Source organism: Sceloporus undulatus, chromosome 6, assembly GCF_019175285.1.
Source record: "Sceloporus undulatus isolate JIND9_A2432 ecotype Alabama chromosome 6, SceUnd_v1.1, whole genome shotgun sequence".
In the NCBI taxonomy this organism is placed as follows: Eukaryota; Metazoa; Chordata; class Lepidosauria; order Squamata; family Phrynosomatidae; genus Sceloporus; species Sceloporus undulatus.
The window spans coordinates 105,412,804-105,431,716 of record NC_056527.1 but is presented as its reverse complement, the minus strand read 5'-3'; the positions used below and the strand labels follow the sequence as shown (position 1 = coordinate 105,431,716).

The 18,913-nt window shown below is 43.8% G+C and overlaps 1 protein-coding gene across 5 annotated transcripts in view; it reads left to right on the top strand.

Moving 5' to 3' along the window:
* The window catches only part of CDC42EP5 (CDC42 effector protein 5), a 38,122-nt gene that overhangs the window by 14,196 nt on the left and 5,013 nt on the right, over positions 1 to 18,913 (top strand). Inside the window, exons 1-2 of one of the 5 annotated variants that reach the window (XM_042475591.1) lie at positions 51 to 115; positions 8,222 to 8,632. The gene's annotated coding sequence lies outside the window, so the exon portion shown is untranslated. Of the gene's footprint in view, positions 1 to 50; positions 116 to 7,515; positions 7,535 to 7,910; positions 8,124 to 8,221; positions 8,633 to 18,913 lie in introns of those variants that run through there. The other 4 variants (XM_042475594.1, XM_042475592.1, XM_042475590.1 and 1 more) reach the window with 4 other exon arrangements.

The window sequence follows — 18,913 nt, the reverse complement described above, 5'->3', positions numbered from 1 at the left end:
GTGGCTTAGGGCACGCCCCGCCCATTTAACCCTCAGCTTGCCAGAGAGGTGGAGAAGGCATTGTTGGTGGAAAGTGGGACTAGTCATCAGTGGTTTGCTGCTGCGATGGAAAGAGGTAGGGGAGACTTTGGGTCTGGGGCTTCTATTTTTTGGAGGGGGATGGAGGGACAGCAGATCTGGAGGCAGAACTCCTGGGTTCTTTTGGAGGGGAGGCAGGTCACACTCTCTCAGCCTCAGGGGAAGGCAAGGACAAACCCTCTGCCAAGAAAAGCCCCTGATAAGGCACACAACAACAACAGCAACAAGAGGTGTAGGTAGGCCAGGTAGAGCAAGGGGGATGCAGGAGGTGGTGGAACCTGGTTGGCGGGGAACAGGGACCTTGGAGGCAGTGTAACCTAGTGAGTAGGAAATAGGGACCTGGGGTAGAATAACCTAGTGGTTAAGAAACAGACACCCTGGAGGCAGTATAACCTAGTGAGTAGGAAACAGGGACCTTGGAGGTAGTGTAACCTAGTGAGTAGGAAACAGGGACCTTGGGGTAGAATAACCTAGTGGTTAAGAAACAGAGACACCTTGGAGGTAGTATATCGTAGTGAGTAGGAAACAGGTACCTTGGAGGTAGTACTGTATAACCTAGTGAGTAGGGAACAGGGACCTTGGAGGCAGTGTAATCTAGTGAGTAGGAAACAGGGACCTTGGAGGCAGTGTAACCTAGTGAGTAGGAAACAGGTACCTTGGAGGTAGTATAACCTAGTGAGTAGGAAACAGGTACCTTGGAGGTAGTATAACCTAGTGAGTAGGGACCAGGGACCTTGGAGGCAGTGTAATCTAGTGAGTAGGAAACAGGTACTTGGAGGCAGTGTAACCTAGTGAGTAGGAAACAGGGACCTTGGAGGCAGTGTAACCTAGTGAGTAGGAAACAGGGACCTTGGAGGTAGTGTAACCTAGTTGGTGGGGAACAGGGACCTTGGACGTAGTGTAACCTAGTGAGTAGGAAATAGGGACCTTGGGGTAGAATAACCTAGTGGTTAAGAAACAGAGACACCTTGGAGGTAGTATATCCTAGTGAGTAGGAAACAGGTACCTTGGAGGTAGTATAACCTAGTGAGTAGGGAACAGGGACCTTGGAGGCAGTGTAATCTAGTGAGTAGGAAACAGGGACCTTGGAGGCAGTGTAACCTAGTGAGTAGGAAATAGGTACCTTGGGGTAGAATAACCTAGTGGTTAAGAAACAGAGACAACCTGGAGGTAGTATAACCTAGTGAGTAGGAAACAGGGACCTTGGAGGTAGTGTAACCTAGTTGGTATGAAATAGAGGGACCCTGGATGGAGTGTAACTTAGTGAGTAGGAAACAGGGATCCTGGAGGTAGTGTAACCTGGTGGGTAAGAAAGAGAGGGCCCTTGGAGGTAGTGTAACCTAGTGGGGAAGAACCAGAGGGACCCTGGAGGGAGTGTAACCTAGTGGGTAAGAAACTGCTTTCGTGCAGAACAGCTGGGCTAGTGGGCATCACAGAGAGGCTGATGGGTTCAGTGGTATAGAAATTTGGACTGCTGGGTTGGAGCCAAGTGGTTCTGGTTGTCTGCTAGAGGAGCAACGTGGAGTTTGTTGGAAGGGCAGTGTGGTCTAATGGTTGGAGCAGAAAGGCTAAATTCCTTTGCCAATGAACCCATCATCCCCAGCTAATAGGTTCAATGTTGGCCTCAAAGACACTTGGGTTTTTCTGAGAAGGCAGCACAGGTGAGATCTAGAGCTGGAGGTGAGTCTGTGGTCATGGGAAGGGAGCTGTGACAAAACTGCAGAGAAAGGGTGCAGCCTCAGGAATTCTTGGCTTCTGTTTTCTCTTTGTGAGGTGGGTTGGAAAAGGAAATGTGGATTAGAAGTCTCTTGGATGACCAACTGTGAGCAAACAGGATGAGCAATTAAGGGGGATGGGAGCAAATGTTGCAAGCATCTTGGAAAGTCAAATGATAGGTAGGCATTTACGTCAATCTTTGGCAGGGATGCTTGTAATGGAGAGGATTTGTATCGTAGCACACATGTACACAAGAGAACATATGCACATGGGTCAGGCAGTGCCTTGCTGTTTACGCAAAGCATAAATGCCAATGCCATCCTCTCAGGCTGAGAGAGTATGACTTGCCCAGGGTCACCCAGAGGGCTTTCATGGCTGAGCAAGGATTCAAACCCTGTTCTCCACAATGGTAGAATTCAAAGATATAGCTGTGGTAGAATTGCAAAGATATGCAAAGATGCATCTGAGGAAGTAGACTGAAGTCTACGAAGGCTCATGCTGCCAATTTCTTTCTTTCAGTTAGTCTCAAAGGTGCTACAAGACCTGATCTCAACAGTATTGATTGGCATGTGTTGATTGGCAGTGCCATCTTCTGAGGCTGAGAGTGTGTGACTTGCCTAAGGTCACCATGTGAGTTTCATGGCGAAGTGAGATTCTGAATCTCGTTCTCCAGAGTGTTGATTGGCATGTGTGATATAGTTGTCCTCATGGGCAGCATAGGAAAGGTACATTGGTTGAAGTTTACATCTCACTAGGTACGTTGCTTTAAGTTTACTCATTACTAGGTACATTGGTTGAAGAGGTTTACTCGTCGCTCATGCGCAGTGACATTGTGACTCTGAGCATACGTGTGTGTGTGTGCATGTGCGTAAAAGTAGCCCAGGTTTGCAGTTCCATCTTAACTGGGACTGGCGCAGCTATTGCATGGGATAGTGTGAATTCTCTTGTAACACATTCTGCATGCACAGGTCAAAAAGAATTGATCTGCGCTTGGCAAAGCCAGTCTACTTCCCCAGGCAAAACCGGCCCTGTTTGGGCATAGGCCTGTGCTGCCCCAGCCTCTGAGGATCACATGGCAGGAGGCATGTTGGAAGCAAGTTCCAGATCTCCAGGGCAGCTGAAAGGGGCAGGGCACCATGCATGTTATATAAATCTGGATTCTCTCATTGGTGTCAGCCTGCTGATTGAACAGCATCATGTGCTTTTTCCCCCCTTGGTTGCTCCTGATTGTTTAGTTAATTGATTCTTCCCTTCCCTTTTTCTAATTTTCTAATTTGATGTTGCTGCTGCTGTTAATTTTTCTGAAACTCTGATTGTTGGACTCCTTAGGTGTTTGGATAACTTATTCCTCACATACTTTGCCTTGCTCATTTCCTAGAGAAATCAGAGGTCCAGCTTCTCTTCCCGTTATGTTATATATATGAGTCCTGTTACATCCAATCACACTTCCATGGTCCAGCATCCTGTTCCCACAGCAGCCAGTCTGCGGAAGCCTAGAAGCAGGTCAGGAAGGCAACAGCCGCTCCCTGTTTTCTCCCCAGTGTTTGACATTCAAAGATATACTGCCTGTGGACAGAGAAGTTCTGTTTAACTTTCACGGCTTATAACAACTGGAATATATTGAGATTACATACAGCCACTGGAGTACAGTGAGAGGTGTGATAGACATTGTGGTTGAGCTTTATCCAGGCATGTTGCAAAATAGATACTTGTGAACAGTCTGAACACTTGGAGAAAGGAAGGATAACTCTTCTGTGGCCCCATATTTACAGACGGGAAAACCAAAGTCAAGAGATAACATCTTCCAAGAGACCAGCAAATCTCTCCCTTTCATCAGGGAGTTGAAACCACAGTTGTGGTATTTGCTAACTCAACAGCTTTCTCTAGGAATGGGCCACTTAACAGAATACCGCAAAGAAATCAGACAGACACATTTCCCAAGACACCTAACAGCTGAACATGCAATCCCCTGCTGCATATCCATAATGCTTTGCTATGGCACTGCACCAGTGATGGAGTGATACATTTTTTTAAGTCCTGGAGTTCTCCATGACACTGTGCAGAAGCCAAAGGGCAGCAGTACACAGCATAGTGCACCATTTGTTTTATTGTGGCCCTTTGTATGAGTGGATATTTGAATGACTACAATGATGGTGATGCTGAGTTCTGAATTCATATGTTCAGCTTGTGCATCATAGAGGTTTTTTTAAGCAAAAGATCTTCAGCCAACTGAATTGAAGCCTTAGTGTAGGTTTTGTTTAGAAATTCAGCCGGCCCTCTCTATCCACAGATTCTGCACCCACAGATTCCACCATTCACAGTTTGAAATACATTTTTTAAAAAATCCAAAAAGCAGTGGTTGATTTTGCCATTTTATATAAGGGGTGCCATTGTATATAATGAGCATCCATTGATTTTGGTATCCATGGGGCATTCTGGAACCAAACCCTGCCAAATACCAAGGGCCCACTGTACAAACAATCTTGCAATGAAATTCTAGCTTTTGAAAGGCTAGTGTGAAGTATGAACTTAATTACAAAGGGGGTTTGGATTTTGGGTTTTTGTGGGGGGGTTTCGGGCTATGTGGCCATATTCAAGCAGAGTTTATTCCTGACGTTTTGCCAGCATCTGTGGCTGGCATCTTCACAGAAATTTGGATTTTTCCAAATTTGGATTTTGGTTTGGATTTTTCTCCTGTGTCTAACATTTGTAAGGAGTAAAACTTGAAAGAGAGCCAGTGTGGTGTACTAGTATGAGAGCTAGACTAGATTGATCTCTCTTACTCTTTGACTAGGTCTGCTGAGCCGTAGAAACTGTTAGGTGACCTTGGGCAAGTCACACACTCTCAGTTCAAGAGGAAGGCAAGCATCTCTGAGTAAATCTTGCCAAGAAAGCCATATGTCACCCCCAGTCACAGTCTACTTGAAGGCACTCTACAACAATAGATAATTTGAAAGCATCTCTTTCACTGCAAGTTGCAGGTGATCTTAATTTTCCTGTTTCTTTACATAGCCTACAGGACATGGCTTCAGTTCCTTCAAGGTGCATAGGCTGCTGCCACACTGCATAAATAATGCACTTTGATACTGCTTTAACTGTCATGGATCCATCCTATGGAATCTTGGGATTCATACTTTGTTGTGATAACAGAACTCTCTGACAGAGACGACTAAGTAACTCACCAAACTACAAACCCCAGCATTCCATAGCATTGTGCCTTGGCAGTTAAAGAGCTGTCAAACTGTGTTAATTGAATTCAGCCATAGTTTCCCAGCTCCTTATTTGACACCACACCCTGAATAAAAATATGAGAATTGGATTTGTAATTCTAATGGTTCTGAATTTCTTATTCAACACAGCAGCCAGGAAAGAGTCAAAGTTTTCCTCTTCAACCCTGGCTGCTGTGTTGAATAAGGAATACTTGGAAAAGTACTTTTTTGGCTCTCAGAATCCCCAGCCAGCATAGTATATTTGTAGTTCTATTCACCTCCTGCCTCAACCTATGGAATTCAGGATTTCTGAATTAAAAAAATAATGAGGGGAAATGTTGGTTGTCCTGCAATTGCTTTCATTGCCAGCCAGCAAAACCAGCAGCAAAAGTTTATGGGACTCCTAGTGCAAAGATCTGGAGGGCTAAAGGTTTCCCAACTTGTGCTAGTTTCCCTTTCCCTTTGTTACTACCTAACCTGATTTTAGCTGGGGTTTAGGCTTAAAAGTTTAATTTTTCTGTTTCAGCCCATGGCTAGTAGATGGAAACCAATCAATGAGTCACATGGCGATGCATCATTTAGCTGACACATCAGTATGTGAGTGGGGGAATAGTAAGTAAACATTACAGATAACAGGGAACTGGATTGCTAAGTCCCTGATAGCGAAAACATCCATGGGCGGAAAATGCCATTGACTTTATTAAATTAGAGCAGGGAGAGTTTGGCAGCAGAGTTTTCTAGTGGACCTGCCAGCCAGTTTAATTGGGATTTAATTACGCTTTCATTATTGGTTGCTGGTTCTGTATGTATATTTGTAAAGGAAAAAGGACAACATAGACAGATACAGTGAGCCCTTTGTATCCACTGATTTTTTTATCCACAGATTCAACCATCCATGCATGGCTTGAAAATATTCAAAGAATAAATTCTAAACGCAAACTTGGATTTTTGCCATTTTGTATAAGGGACACCATTTTACTACACCACTGTATTTAACAGGATGTGAGCATCCACAGATTTTGGTATCCATGGGAGGGGGGTCCTAGTACCAAACCCCAGCAGATACCAAAGGCCCACTGTATACCTCAGTTGACAAAACAGTTGTGTTCCTGAGTGTTACTTCTTTCAGAGGAGAATTCTGGTCCCAGAGGCCAAAATGGCATGGAAAGAATGGGGTTAGGTTCCTACACCACAATAAATAAATAAAGCCTGTTTTTTTTCCAGCCCTCTTTTATCATCCTCCCAGTGGTGATGCTTCTAAAGAGCTTGCAGCTAGACAGAGGACAAGAAGAAAAGGTCGACTGGGCAGGCAATAAAGGAGCTTCTTTGTCAGGGGCTTTGTTAACAGAGGCATGCTTTGGGATTTTGTTTTCAGTGCTGCAGTCTGTTTGTGGACTCAGCAGGATGCCTGCCAGTGAAATGTTGAGAGAGAGCCTCTCCCTGCTTGGTCCATGCGGTGTCTGTGATCTTGGGATATAAGGTGCAACAAACAGGAGGATGCCTCTGAACATGTGCTAACTACTTTGCATCATAAGTACGAGTAATTGCAATCTCGTTTTCCTTCAGGTATGTGGTAGGCTTGCCCTCTCCTAAAGAGGACTTGCCTGAAAGGAGAGAGCCTACCCATTTCAAGGAGAGATGTTGAGGCATCTGTTGCCATAACCTGCTTTTCTGCTTGCATGAGGAGTTGGGAGCTGATGGGATGGAGCGTGTCATCTCTTTTCCTGTCTCTGTTGTCCATCTTCTTGTACATTGTAGTGCTTCCGTCAGAGCAAGCTGGGAGCTGTTAAATTTGCGTGGCTCCCACCCTGGCAATTTGTAAATGAACCTTAAAGCCAACGTTTAATTGATGCTGGTCTGAAGCCTGCATTTTTTATGATGTTGAAATTTTTTACTGTTCATTTGTACAGGAACAGAATGCCTCCGTTTCAGTTCACATCCTTCCCCTTATATATAAGGTTTACTGTTTCATGTTTTCATTTTGTAAATCTTCCTGAAGTGTTTCTGGTTTTAAATGTGTTTTTAAAAATATAAACAGACGCGTGATTGGTATGCCTTAGATAGCAGGTCCTGTCTTGGCCATGTAAACTCACAGGGTGACCTTGGACAAGTCATGTTCTCTCAGCCTCAGAGGATGGCCATGACAAATCCCTTCTGAACAAACCTTGCCAAGAAAACCCCATAATAGGGTCGCCATAAGTCGGAAATGACGTGAAGGCACACAACGACAAGATAGCAGGTTGTGTATGCAGGTTGTCTTTGAGAGCTGCAGCCATCATCACCTGACAGATTTATGAGGAGCAAGGGATATAATGAGGGATCCTCGCTGGAGGCAGTGAGAGGAGTGAAATCTGCATGGAGGCCACATAATGCTTGTATGTTCCCCAAAGTAGTCACATCTTTCTGCTTGTATGTTCCCAAAAGTAGTCACAAACAAAAGTAGTCAAAGGCAATCACAAGGAATAGAGACTTGGTTTAAAAAAGGTGTCACAAGGACTGGAAACCTAGTTTAAGAATGCAGAGGCAGAAAGGTAGGTGGTTTTGGCAGAAGGGGAAATTGCAAAAAGTCAATCTTGGCAGTATCCTGTCCTTTCCAGGCAAACCGTTCGTTCCCCTTTCCACTGCACTTTCCTCTCCCAAATACCAATATGATGCTTCAGTATGATGCTACAATTGTTGTACGTGCTTTCCCACGCATAAACCCTCCTTCATATTATGAGGCCCATATACTATATCCTGATGCATTTCTACCCCTTCATCAATCCCCTTTTTCTTCCCACCATCTGGTTCCCTTTTGTCTTTCCCTCTGCCAATTCTCCATCCTCCAGATCAGCTTCTCTCATCCTTTGAACCTTTTGCTTTCTCTTTGCATGCCACTCCTGTTCTTAAGCAATATGCCTTTAAATTTGGTCTTTGGTCTCCACGACACACTGTTCACCTCCTCTCCTGCGCTGAGCCAGGTTTCCAAACACACCAACCAGCTCCGGAAGTGGAGGAATGTGGCGAACTTTATAAAGCAGTGGAAGGGTTTTGTGTGTGTTTTTAAATTTCCTTTCTCCTTTTTTCTTGGGATAATATTTATCTTGGCTTCTGGCTCCCACCAACACTGTCACATTTGGGGTTTGTTGCCTTTTGACATACTTTTTTTCCCCTTAGCAAGTAGTTTCTTTAGTTTTCTTTGAGATCCTGACATCTACAATTTCATCTTTTTAATGCAGGTATAAATAAATAAAATTCCAGGCCGCCACCCAAGAAAGGAGGAGTGGAAGCTCGTGACGGAGAAAGTGGGTGAAGGCAAAGAAGAGGGAGCGACAGAGTTAGAGACAGAGTTGCGAGAGGCAGACAAATGAAAGAAAAGAATAAACTTCCTTGGGATTTCTGAGAATTGTGAGCAAACTTCCTGGATGTAGCTGGATCAAAGTGGCACCAGGCAAGATCCCACTCGGAAGGCTGGGAGGATATACAATTTTCTGCTTTTTGCTACGCTTGGCGCTGCCCTTTGGTGGAAGCTGTGGACTGGGACAACTACAAAAGCAGGAAGAGAGACGACACGGGACGTTCCTGTGAGTCAGCCAGAGCTGTGCCGGACGAGAAAAGGCAGTTGGGACGAGAGTGTGTGCTTTGCAAAGGTAAGTCCCCATACACACATCTCACTGACACCTTTTGTGGCTCCAGGCACAGCTTGATGTGGCTGGCTGCTTGGAGCAAGTCATGTGTTGTGCCGACTGACAGATCCCTCCAGATTGCCCTGTGACAGGAGCAAGACTAAGCTTGGAAGGCTGTCTAGGCTCCTGAATTTCCAAGAACAGGAATGGGGGCAGCAAGGAGCTAGGACTCCTGGCTTCTCTATCAGGATAGTGAGTAGGATTTAGCAGATTTGAGCCAGAAGGGATTAAAAATCAGGGATCTGGGAGAAGTCAGGCCACTGGAGTTCTCCGGTAAGCAGTGAGGCATTCTCTGGAAGTAGGAAAGAGATTGGTGTCGTCCTGGGTACTGTCAGTCAAGACTGGACAACATCAGTGAAATGGGTCACACAAGCACCAGAGGGCAAAGATCTCTTGGCTACCCCTCTCCTAGAAAAGTCATGTTGATTGGGAAGGAGTTTGTAATGGTTTTTAGATTGTATGTCTCTTCTTACTGAAGTGGGGCGGGAGGAAACCACCTTTTTCTGAAGCAGAAAGTAGCCTCTGTGTGTGTGCAGGAATGAGGAATGGCCATAAATCAAACAGCAGCCGGCTGGAAACAAGGGAGGGTGTGGGCTACGGCTAAAGCAAATAGGTCTCCAGCCATAAACTACTGCCTGGACTTAGGTTGGCACAAAACTCAAAAACTTCCCTGGCTTACAGGTGAATCCTCCCAGCCTTTTCCCATATCTCTTAGACTCCCCAGCTTTGTCCTGTTGTAAACCACACTCTCTATCTCTTTTTCTGATACAGGAATTCCTGTTCTCTTTTAGCTTCTCCTTTATTCTGTCCCCCACACAAGCCCTGTTTCTAGCCAAAGAGGGGGGGGGGAATATTCTTTTTGCCACCCTAAGTCCCCTAGATTATATCTTCTTCCAGCTGAAAAATAACTATTTTTGTTTCCCTTCTCCACCTTGGGTTCCTGCTTGTACCTCTCTTCCACCTTGATCTCCTGTATAGATCCCAGTTGTTTGGTTTTCTCTTCTCACCCAAGCTAAGGTTCTCCTTCCCCCCCTTGGGCAGAGCCACAGAACTCCAGAGTGCCTTCCTCCCTCCGCAAGCATTTCCTTATTCCAGCTGTATCCGAATGTTTCAAAGGGCTTCATTTCATTTTCAGAAGGAAATTCCGTCATCCTCCTCTGGGGCTAGTAATCGTATCTGTCATCCGCAGAGAGGGGAAGCATGGAGGGGAAAGGGAATAGATAGAGTGTCCCAAAGGCCTGCAGAGTAAGCCTGCTTGGGCCCTTGCCAGCACCATGTCAGACCCCAGCAGTTCGGTGTCTCAGCTGTTCCCCATCTTCTTGCGTTGCATGGACAAACGGGGCATTTTTGTAGCACAGAGTCTATATGTCATCTTTTGAGACTGTACTGTTGTTGCAAGGATTTGGCAGCATTCTCTTCCCACGCCACTCCTAAGCTCAATGCAACCTTATAAAATAAAATTTCTAGTCCACATTGGGGGGTTTTAAGAACTGAACTATCAATACAGAACTGAACTGAGTTGTTCATTTGAGACCTAAATGGAACCTGCTTTGATAAAATGTCCCATATACCTGTGGGTGACCCTTCATTAAAGTAGTGAAGAGAGCACTGAAAAGCATGTGAAAAGCATAAAACAGTGAGGAGACAAGCTCCATATGCTCTGAGATAGTCCACTTTTTAAAAAAGAATAAACAGTTAACTATCTTAGAGCATGTGGAGCTTGTCTCCTGCTTGTTCACTGACCCTTAATTATTCACACTTTGCAATTCTAACACTATTATTCCACTTTAACTGCCATGGTTCTGCCCCATGGAACCCCGGGATTTGGAGTTTAGGAAGGGACATTTAGAATTTTTAGCCAGATAGGTGCATCATACTACAACTTCAGGATTTTATGGGGTGCAACCATGGCAGTTAAAGTAGAATAATAGCACTACAGTTGTATAGTGAGATGGGCCCCAGGTGATTGAATGCTTGCAAGACAGCCACATGTGCAATATTCTGTCCTTGGAAAGGGAAATTTGACACTTTGCATTCCCCATCATCCTGTATGTATGTGAGAACTGGACAGTGAAGAAAGTGGATAAGAAGAAAATCTATGCATTTGAGCTGTGGTGCTGGAGAAGAGTGCTGAGGATATTATAGACAGCCAAAACCAAACAAACAGATGGGTCCTTGAACAGATCAAGCCTGAACTCTCCCTGGAAGCCATGATGACCAAATGAAGGCTGTTATATTTTGGCCACTTCATGAGAAAGCATGACTCTTTAGAAAAGACAATAATGCTAGGAAAGGTTGAGAGCAGAAAGAAGAGAGGAAGGCTCCATGCTAGATGGATGGAATCAGAGAGGTCACAGGCATGAATCTGTAGGACCAGAGCAGAGTAGTGGAGGACAGGAGGTCTTGGAGATGTCTCATCCACAGGGTCACCATGAGTCAGTGCTGACTCGAGGGCAATAACAACAAACAACAAACTTACCATCCCTGTGCATAGCATAAATCTATTCAGAAGCTAGATCTCCGTCTCCATTTCGATTTGCAGTTGAAGTGTGGTAGCACTTCAGTTGTAATATATACACTACAGCCCTCCCCCCTGGATTAGGTGTGCTATTTTGTAAACTTTCTTTTAATTTCATCTTTTCATCATGGCAGGGGTTATGCACTTTGCCTTATACAGCGCCAGTGTTGGAGCATGCACCCCTCAAAATAATTTTTCAAAAGAAAACAGGGTAACTTGGTGGCCCTCCCGATGATGTTGAACTGCAACTCCCATCATCAATAGCAGCAGAGCCAGTGGTGAGAGGATGATGGGAGGTGCAGTCCAACAACACCGGGAGGGTCCACAAAGTGCCCACCATTGTTCTAAAGTGTGATGCTTCCTACCTCTATAAATTTTCTTGATTAGCCAAAAGCAGAACAAAATAAAATCACAAAGCACTGACATTACAAAAGGCAAGATATGCAAAGTAGGATATTTGATCAATAGCAGCTTATTTACATGCAAGTAAAAAAGAAGAGGAACCCAGATTTTGACATCTTTGCCATCCTCTCCACTTTCACTATTCTGAATCATATCAGCTCTCTCTGTTATAGTATTCAGCCAGTTTCCTTTGTATTGTACACGTTTTGACCTTCTGCTATATTTACTTTAAGTAATATGGGTGCATACCAATTCAGAAAAAGGGGAATGTACATCAAAGCAGATTTATATTGACCATATTGGGCTCTCTCCCTTCTCTCTCATCATTTGTATCTTAGTGCAGTACAGTTATTGGATACTGGACACAATTGCATGCCCTCCAACATTTTACAGATCAAAACCAGGACCCATGTGGCCAAGCAACACCAGAGTGTGGTCAGGACAGCAGAAATGATTACTGAGGAAGAACACACAAGCTAGGAGAAGATGTCGCAGTTTGCTTTTCCCTGAGCCTCCTGGGAAGGGCAAGATTTTGCGCTGTCCTTGCTGAATTAATTGAGTGCAAATTGCTTTTGCACTTTGAACATGCTTTGCAGCAATTGAAGTAATCTGAGGACATGGAGGGAAAGTGGGAGGAGAGAGAAACAGGGACATTTCAAAAGTAGTTGAAAAAGTCAGATGACAGAGGGTTAATGAAAACTGTTTCTGCCAAATTGGGATAGTTGAAGGGTGTGCTACCATTTGTAGTGAGTGGGCATTTGGGGGTTATGCCTGTTTGTTACCACACCCACCCAGCCAGCCAACCAAGGCTTATCTGCCTGATATTGAAACGAAAGATAATCCTTGTTTAAAACAGTATTTCCATAAGGGCAGCAAAAGGCACATCACAAAACACACATGATGTGCCTGCTATACTAATGCATGCCCTACACATAAAAAATAAACAAAGATAGTCTAGCCAGTGCCTGAGCAGGCGACCACCTGGCAATTCTGTGTGCATTTTGTTGTGGATGAACTGTAGAAAACCCAAGATTCATAGAGCATTGCAGAATAATACTAGCAGAGGAATCAGGTCCTTGCCCCAAGGGGTTTACAGTCTAACCCTGGATAGGGGCAAGAATTGTCAAGGGGAGATGAGGAGGCCAGAAAAACATGGGATGAACATATGTTTCAGAGGGCAATGCAGCTGGGGTTCCCTTTCGAACAGGACTTCTCAATCCAATCTGATGAACACTTGCCTTTTTAGATATCATACTTATTGACTGAGCTAGTGTGGTATAATAGTTTTGAAGGTTGGATTATGACTCTGCAGTCCAGAGTTCATATTCCTACTCAGCCATGGAAACCCATTAGATGACTTTGGGCAAGCCACACTCTCTAAGCCTGAGGGGAAGGCAAAGGCAAACCCTCTCTTGCCAAGAAAACCTCGTGATAGGTTTGCCTTAGGATTGCCATAAGTCAGAAATGATTTCAATCACATTACAACTTTTTGACAGTAGTTAAAAAAAAAGTTCTGTTGACTTGTATGCTGCTTTCCTATTACGTACTCTATGCAAAGTGACTAATATGAGATACCTAAAAGATCAGGAATACACAAAAAACAATAACTGGAATATCAAATTGATTCAGTTTTTAAAAAGGTGATAAAATTCTAGCTGTCCACATTTATGGAAAGCAGTGGGAAAACCTGATCTAACCTTGTTGAAGATGAAAGAGTACAGTCAACATGTATGCAGAAAATATATGCGGAACAGGTTTAGACACGGAGGAAGGAGGAATGAAGATGGGAGGAAGAAACATCAACAATCTTAAATATGCAGATGATACTGTTCTACTAAGAGAAAACATCAAAGACTTGAAACAATTACTAAAGAAAGTCAGAGAGTGAAGTGCCAAGACAAACTTGCTGTTGAACATTAAGAAAACAAAAACAATGACCTCAGAGGAGTTACAGGAATTTGATCTTAGACAATGAGCAAATTAAAATAGTTAAGGATTTTCCATACCTTCAATCCAACATTGATCAGAATGGGGATTGCAGTCAAGACTAGGATTAGGAAGGGCAGCTGTGAAAGAACTGGGCAAGATCTTGGAAGTGCAGAGATATAAACTGAATACCAAAGTTAGGATTGTCCAAGACTTTATATTTCCTTTCATCATATTTGGATGTGAGAGCTGGTTAATAAAGAAAACCGATAGAAAGAAAATCAATTCATTTGGGAAGTGGTGCTGGAGAACAGTGCTAAGAGTACCATGGATAGCCAAATTGACAAAAGGATCTTAGAACAGATGAGACCTGCTTGACGTGAGTGTGACTTGCCCCAAACCACTCAGTGGGTTTCCATGGCCAAGCGAGGATTGAACCCAGGTCTCCAGGATTCCTAGCGAACCTAAATACCCTAAGAGCCCCAGATCCCATCTGATCTTGGAAGCTAAACAAGGTCTTGGATGGGAGACTGCCAACGAATACCAGGTGTTGTAGGCTATATTTCAGACGAAGGAATGGGAAAAACTACCTCGTTTATACTTTGCTTAAGAAAACCCTATGAAATTCATGGGGTCACCCTAAGTCGGCAGGCGGATTGAAAGCACATTTAATATCTCCCTCTCCAAGAGTCCTAGGGATTATTCAGATGGTGAAAATAATTGGGTTGAATCGTTGTTGTTCACATGTATTTTGAATGCATCTGATTAAGGGGGTTTTTTTGTGGGGGGGAGGGCGCCAAAAGAGCTACTTAACCCAGGATAACTGATATCAGGGTTCTTCCTGAGTTTTTAAAAAAGATTTGCATCATCAGTAGTGTAAATAACTGATGCAGATAGAACCAGGTAAAACTCTGCATGCCCTGGACATGTTTCGAATACATTTGCATCATCAACTCCATCTTTATTTGAGTGCTGACACATAGGAGCAACAGAAATCACAGAGAAGCAATTCCGTTGTGAGAGCAACAAACCCAGAATGAGTTAGTGAGATTATCTGCACAGGCTGCATCCATACTGCAGAAATAATCCAGTTTGACACCACTTTAACTGCCATAGCTCAATGATATGGAATTCTGGGAACTTAGTTTGTTGTAGCACCAGAGCGCTCTCACAGAGACGGCTGGATGTCTCCCAAAGCTACAGTTCCCAGAATTTGATAGCACTGAGCCATGGCAGTTAAAGTGGTGTCAAACGGGATTATTTCTGCAGTGTGAACAATGCCATAGTTGCACTAAAAATACCAGTGTCTGAATGACCCCCTAGTCTAACAGTGAAACCATTCATGCTGTCTCTTTAATTTATTTCTTTTGAGTTTTTACTACAATATACTGTATATTTTAATAAAGGAAGAATTCCTATTTTATATCATTTTTCCAAAGCACCCAAAGTTTGGGGGAAGAGGCTCCAGTTCATCCTAATTCTGGCTCCTAGAGATGTCTATGGTACCTGATGAGTTAAAGCCAGCCGGGGGATTGGCAGCCAAATTTTCTTGTACAGTATTATGTAGAAAGGGAGCGGGTGCCCAGCGGCTTAAAGGAAAAGGATGGTGGGAGCCAAGACTCCTTCCCTGCCTCCTTCCAAGCTAGGGCTCCCTTTTTGTCTCCCCCACCCCATGCTGACTCAACTCTCTGCCCTTTTTCCACTTCCATCAGCGCTTTCTGATTTCAGGGAAGGCAGAGAAAATGCCTTTTGGGTTTCTTCTAACTGGCCCGCCTTCTCTCCACCCTATTCTACCTTCTCCCTCTCACCCTCATACTTGTCCAGACTGTGTCTCCTACCCCCAGTGCAGCTCCATTATTCCCATTAAAAGTGTGAATCATCTCTGGCTATTAGATCATCACACCTTAGATCATCGCACCTTGAGCAAAACAGAGAGAACGAGATTTGGGCAGTGTGTGGGAGGGAGAACTCAGGAGTTTAGGGGCCCACGGCTTATAGGCAGTGGCAGGAATTTCGAGGAGAAGAAGTGGGGAGCAGGGACCCCCAAGTAGAGCAAGGCTGGCTTTCCACACTTTGAAATAAGCAGCATTATTCCAAAAGATCATCTTCGGTTAAGACCCTTAAGTCCAAAGTCTAAACTGCACCATGGGATATGCGTGTGTGTTATGTACCTTCAAGTCCTTTCCGACTTATGCCAACCCTAAAGTGGACCTACCATGGAGTTTTCTTGGCAAGGTTTGTTCAGAGGAGGTTTGCCATTGCCTTCCCCTGAGGCTGAAAGCATGTGACTCGCCCAAGGACACCCAGTGGGTTTCATGACCAAGTGGGAAATTGAACCCTGGTCTCCAAAGTCATAGTCCAACACTCAGTCACTATGCCACACTGGCTCACGCATCATATCACTATCAAAATGTGTGGGTACTCTGAAGATGAGAGCATGGTGTAATGGTTTGAGCATTGAACTATGACTCTGGTGACCAGGGTTCAAATCCACTTGGCCATGTAAACCCACTGGGTAACCTTGTGCAAGTCACACTTTCTCAGCCTCAGAGGATGGCAATGACTACCCCCCTCTGAAGAAACGTCCCAAGAAAATCCCATGATAGGGTCGTCTTAGGGTCGCCATAAGTCGGAAATGACTTGAAGGCACAGCAAGAACAGCAACAAACAAAACTCTACAGGTAGCATAATTACATGTCCCTGCCCTGAGGAGCTTACAATCTAAAATCCAACAGAAAGAGAGGGGTGAAAAATATATGGAAAGAATGTGTCCATTTCAGTTGCACAGACTTAGGTTTGGTCTCCATCCTCTGCTGAAGCTAAGAAGTTTTCCCGGGACTTTGGTGTTAATTTGCAGCCGAAATCCAATTTAAATCCTGCTGCTTGGCTGAAAACTAACCACTGCTAGCACTCTAGACCCTACTGCTCTTCTTTATGCTCTGGCCTCCATGATCCCATTGCTTTTCTTAAGAAACTTGGGGATCTTGAGTTGCAAGACCAAGGGTGCCCTAGGCGTGCCTCATTCTCAGAGCTGGTTGAACAAGTTGTCCTGTGGGCTGTGAGTGTGAAAGCGCAACATCCTCACCTGTGGACTGGAGCACTTCTCCTTTTAATATTTAAAAGTATGGGGTTCTGGAGTGCTTGTGGGGTAGAGTCACAGAAGTCAAAGGGGCCACACAAGGGCTATCTACTCAAACCCTTTGTCATGCGGGAATATACAACTAAAGCACTCCCAGATATGGCTATCCAACTTCTGGTTAAAGACCTCCAAAGAAGGAGAGTCCATCACCTGCAAGACAGTCTGTTTCACTGCTGAACAGCTCTTAAGGTAGGGCAATTCTCAGTATCTTCCTATGTTCTCATCTTCCTATGTTTCTAACTTCTTAGTAGTAAAAGGAATTTGACAATAGATCCAGTTGTCTATAGCCAGGGTGGGCAAAAGGAAGATATGAATCTATGAGTACCTGTAGATCTGAGTGACTGCCACAAGAACAGTAAGGAGTTTTGATTCGCAGTTGTTTTTACAATACATGCTTTTTCAACAAAAGGACACCCTTCTCATCCTAAATTTTACTGCTGATATTAAAACGCTTGAGGGTAATCAGGAGTGGATTTCTGTGTGGAAGTCCTTGTTTACACATGTTATGAGGACTTTCTCCATGGTTCAGAAGCAAAAATTGCCCCAAAATTGGGATGATTTTTTTAAATCTACAGTATGTACTTTGGAGGACTGGTGGTGGGGCCTGGAGGCTGTACTTGGCTTACCCCCATTTGAAGTCATTTCTGCCTTTGCAGAGATTCTGAAACTTCAGCCCATCAAAAGAAACACCCTAGACTTTCAACCATCAGCCTCTCCCTGTCCTCTATTGTTGTTGTGTGTCTTCAAGCCATTTCTGATTTATAGTGAACCGAAGGCAAACCTATCATGGGGCTTTTTTGGCAAGATTTGTTCAGAGGAGCTTTGCCATTGCCTTCCCCTGAGGCTGAGAGCGTGTGACCTGCCTGAGGACATCCAATGGATTTCATGGCCAAGCAGGGGATCAAAACCCTGACACTCAAACCATTATGACACGCTGGCTCTCCTCCATCCTCTGGTCAAAGGATTATAGAGAGTAGCTTGTTAAACAAAGTATAGAGGCCTGAATTCAAATCTATCCATAGCCCTGGAGTAAGGAAACCTTTCTTTCAAGTCTGCCTCCCAGCGCTGCTGTACAGATAAAAAGGGATAAGCTCACACTGACTGCATTCAGCTTCCTGGAAGAAGAAGGGGGTTGCAAATGTGACAAGGCAGCTTCCATCAGAGATGAACACTGACTTCCAATTAACTAATTTTCATGTATAATTTCCAAGGAGAGGTGGGGTGCTGGTTATTTTGTCGCCTGAGTGGGGATGATGTATCCCTCCAGATGTTGTGATTCTGGGACTTGCAGTCCAGCAACACATGGAGGGCCACCTGATTTGCAATATTTGGTCTAGGGAAACTTTTTTGAGGGGTACTTTTTAAATTGAATATTTTCATTTAAAAGTACAACATGTGGTTGCATAAAATGTAACAGAGATCATAGAACAAAACAACACAAACAAAATGTAACAAAGATGATAGAACAAACAACAACAACTGTCACCACCCAGAAAAGTACCAGGTCATAAAGGAGTGCACGGATACAGATATAAAATACTGTATTCAGATGCTGACCAGAGCAATACTTTTGCAATGGAATAATATTGAAAAGATGGTCTGCCTAACTCTAACTCCTATGAAAGGGACCTTTTGGAGAATTTTCTATATTATAATAAAGAGTGTGTACAATACTTACTCAAAAGCTGTGTCCTTAAAAGTAAGCCCTTAAACTAATTTTATTTGTTGAGTTATGGTAATTGAAAATTTGTTCCTAGTGTAGGAATATTTAAAGGCTGTCATATATGTTACATAAAAGGTGTGGTCCCCAGACCTCACCACCACCCCACAAGCTTTCCCCCAAAGAGAGGTTTTTTTCAGTGTTCAATATCTCCAAATCTTTATTTTCTAATTTGCTGTTTTGTTTGTTCTAATGCTATTTTATTTATTCATTTTATGCATTCATTTTATATATTTGCTCCCCCAAACCTTCTGAGGTTTACTTCCAAATTAAAAGAGGTGTCTAGTAGGAGAAGGAAATCAAGCATACCTTGATTTCTTAGTAATAGCAAAAAAAATTGTTAAAAATTGGGGCTATTGGGGCTAAAGGAGGAATTTTAAACAGTTAAGTCAGAGGCAAGACAGAATTTACCATCTTAGTGAAATATAGATGCAACTTGTTGAAAGGTCCTTATCACAATTGAGACCAAAGGTTATAGAATTTACTGTCTTGTTGAACTATAATTCTGTGATTGCATGCTACAGTCTCCTTGTTCTTAAT